Consider the following 3,530-nt stretch of genomic DNA (forward strand, 5'->3'; position numbering starts at 1 on the left):
TCTTTAGATCGCTATCATCATCAGACGTTTCCAAGTTGGCGTTGGCACGAGAGAGAAGCGTGCGTGCGACAGTGGCCTAGTTGCTTTGAGCGTCGGGCGGGCTGTAATGGACGAGGAAAACAACTCGAAGGGAGCAATTGTGCGACAGCAATTGAAGCCAGACGCGTCGGCCCAACGTGTAATCAACACGTCATAGCGCGCGGTATGGGTTACAGCGCTCCCGCTCCGCAGGCAGAGCTACGACAGGGCGGCCCCACGGAGAAAGGAAACTAAAGATAGGCCCTGACGTCACTCTTTGTGAAGCTAAAGTGAAGCCGGAAGTTGGCGTTGCTCATGGCGTTGCTCCGCCTATCGGGCTAGCTCCCCTCTCTTGTTTACATTTCTCGCGAAACCACGCCGCGCTGCGCGCAACCGTGGTGCTCGGACGCGCGCGCTCCGCAGCAATACTAAGCAATCGTTAGCACGTTAGCATGATGCCGCGATAGAGGGCAACATTTCCCGCGGATATTCCTTCGTCCGTAGCCATTGCCGTGGCGCGGTACGTTGCGTACAGCGTTGCATGCGCGTTCATTTCACGAACCTTAGTTCCTCCTGTCCCACCTGGCCACAGCAACACCCGGTAGAGCACGGTCCAGATAACGCAGCGCAACAAAACACGGAGACCAACGCAAATCTGCCCGCACGGCGCCTTTGCCACGGTACGAAACTTACGGAGCAACACGTGTGAGCGCACAGAACTCGCACATAACCATAACAAAGCCGCCATTGTGGCCCGAAAGGCGTGGTCGCTACAGCAAAGAAATAAAAAAAACAGCAAAAAAGAGTAGAACCTACTACGTCATTTCCTGCACACTTTTCTCTATATAGCGCGCGGAGGGGGTAGGGCCTCTCCTCAGTTTCCTTCCTCCATGGCTATGGTAGCCACCATATCCATGGCGGCCCCGAGCAAGTGCGCATCGGTTAAACACTACCGGGAACCAAACATTCCTGGCCAATACGCTAAGTCTCTGAGGTCACGTGTTGGACTATCAACACAGCGAGGGTAAAAAAACGAAGGGAATGGCTTAACACAGTGTTCGTTTACCGAGGCTGGTCTGGTCACAGAAGAACTTCAGTTTGGTCTAGTTGGTGTTTACTGCATACCATATTGACCGCAAATAAAGACCGTCTCCGCCGTTATTTGCGGTCAATAGGATATGTGGTCTGGTTACGTTTAATGCTCTCTCGTTCCTATAGTTTATTTTCTTCCAGCATGGCTGCTGTCAGAGGTTAGATCCCACCGGCGGCCACGCATTCCTTTTTGTCGAAGAGGTCCGACAGTAGCCTATACCAATCCACATACCGCAAAGTGCCTGGAAAGAAGCGAAGAATGTTTCGCATTAAAGAAACGGTTTCAGATTACTAGAAACCGCATATATTGTGAGACATCCATGACGCGGACGAAACTGGTGCACCACTAATTTTTGAGAAGGGCTTTTGCGAAATCCGCGTAATCGATGTAACCAGTTGCAGGTATTAACTGGAAACGCGTTTCAAAGATTTTCCGCGTCATATATTTATAATAGATGCAGTTTGCATAATTGCGATATCGATTTTCTTACGGTTTTGTAAAAATTGTCGTCATTATTATTATTATTGTTATTATTATTATTATTATTATTATTATTAGTAGTAGTAGTAGTAGTAGTAGTAGTAGTAGTAGTAGTAGTAGTAGTAGTAGTAGTAGTAGTAAATGTCTTGCTAGTCTTTGTATACATTTGGACATATTACAGAAGTACACAGAAAGATGTCCCAGACCGCATTACTGAAATGGGACCTCGATCTTGGTATTACTGTATAGGTGAAACGTGTGAATATGATTAGCATGCGAGCAGTTGCACTAACATTGACAGAAAATTAGTTATAGATAAGTGTAGTGAAAGAAAGTCAGACCAGTGATGCGTAAGAACGTGTCGCTTATATATATGATATATCTATAAACGAAATACACTCGCAAAGCGGTGACATCCATTTAATATGTCCTCAGCTCCAATCCGGAAACACCGACAGGCTGCTCTCCAAAGCGGTTGTGGTCTATAAGAGATAACACATTCTAAATTAAAGCAAATCCTATATCATTTGCGTCGACTACGTATATATTCCGTCCAATAAAAGAACCGTAGACTAGGGTCATATGTCACGCAAGAAGTTATAGTAGAAATATTGTTTGTAAAAGAGTTATTTTATGGGTAATATATATAAACTTGTAGAAAATTGGGCTCATGCGTGCATTAAAACAATAAACTGTAATAACATGAAATTCCCGATCTTGAACCAGCTGAAGAGGAGTTAATGATAACATTAGGTAAGGCCCCAAGACGATATGCTGTAAATAATGTGGCTCTCTAATGTGTGCTCCCTTAAAATATTAATGTCGCCTTTAACTGCTACGCTAAAATGACACCAAGGTGCACTCATTCGTAGTCAAATAGGAAACGAGGTAAAATATATTGGAGAAATGTCAGTTCTCTTCCTATGGCCTGGAGAAAACACCCTGTGCTTTGTTTTGCTGGGATTTCATCATTACATTATTTGCTTCGCACCATGACTATTAGAGTTGGATAATATTGTCAATGAGCCCGTTTGTAAGTTCGCTTATGTCATAGGCGAAAGAGAATATGGTGGGGACGTTCGCTACAGGTGAAGTTGCGAGTTTGGCAAGACGCTAAAGTAAATTGAACACAATATCGAGCCAAGAATTCAACCTTGCTTAACGCCGATATCTTGTTTGGTGTCAGGCATTATTCCCGATATGCATGCCTGTTTTGAACGTAACTTCGTAGATTTAATTCTAAAGGGGTGGGGGGAGGGTGCGGCAATTTCGTAAAGGAGTACGTGAGCTTACTCACCACAATGATTATTTGAGCCGGACGCTTTAGTGAAATTAATAAAAAGTGATTCAACTACAGAAGCGTACGCATTCGGGATGGTGGGTTCATGACTTGAGTTATTTGATTAAACTAATTTCCCATCATTAATATCAGTTTTAATGCTTCCATCACGGCGGTATTTCTTGAGTGTTCATTACGAAAACCACGCTGTCTTGTCATTAGCGAATGGAAATTTTCCAAGTAATGTTAAAGGTACGGGATTCGATAAGCTTTTATGCGACCTATTTTTTTTAAATTAGAGGGTTATAAAGATAAGCCTATAGTTAGGCCTTTCATTCTCAGTAAATATCTGTAAAGTAGTTATGCGTGTAAAAAATGCAAAGAGTTTTTAGGGATTACTCCTTTCTTGTATCTTTCTTTTTTCCAAGAATATGTTCAATTCTGTTCACTACTCCCAACTTTTTTGAAGAATAGGATGCTGTTGCTTTCTTCAAGTGCCCCTGCGGAAACAGCGCTCCTAAATATCAAATTAATAATGTAATCTATATACATTTACCAAGTATTTCTGCTACCACTATAAGCATTTATTTTAAAGATCATCTGTAGTTGATAGCACAATTTTAGTTCGTGAGGTGGTCCCCTCGAAGAGGCAAACACTAC

This window comes from Dermacentor albipictus, chromosome 7 (genome assembly GCF_038994185.2).
Source record: "Dermacentor albipictus isolate Rhodes 1998 colony chromosome 7, USDA_Dalb.pri_finalv2, whole genome shotgun sequence".
In the NCBI taxonomy this organism is placed as follows: Eukaryota; Metazoa; Arthropoda; class Arachnida; order Ixodida; family Ixodidae; genus Dermacentor; species Dermacentor albipictus.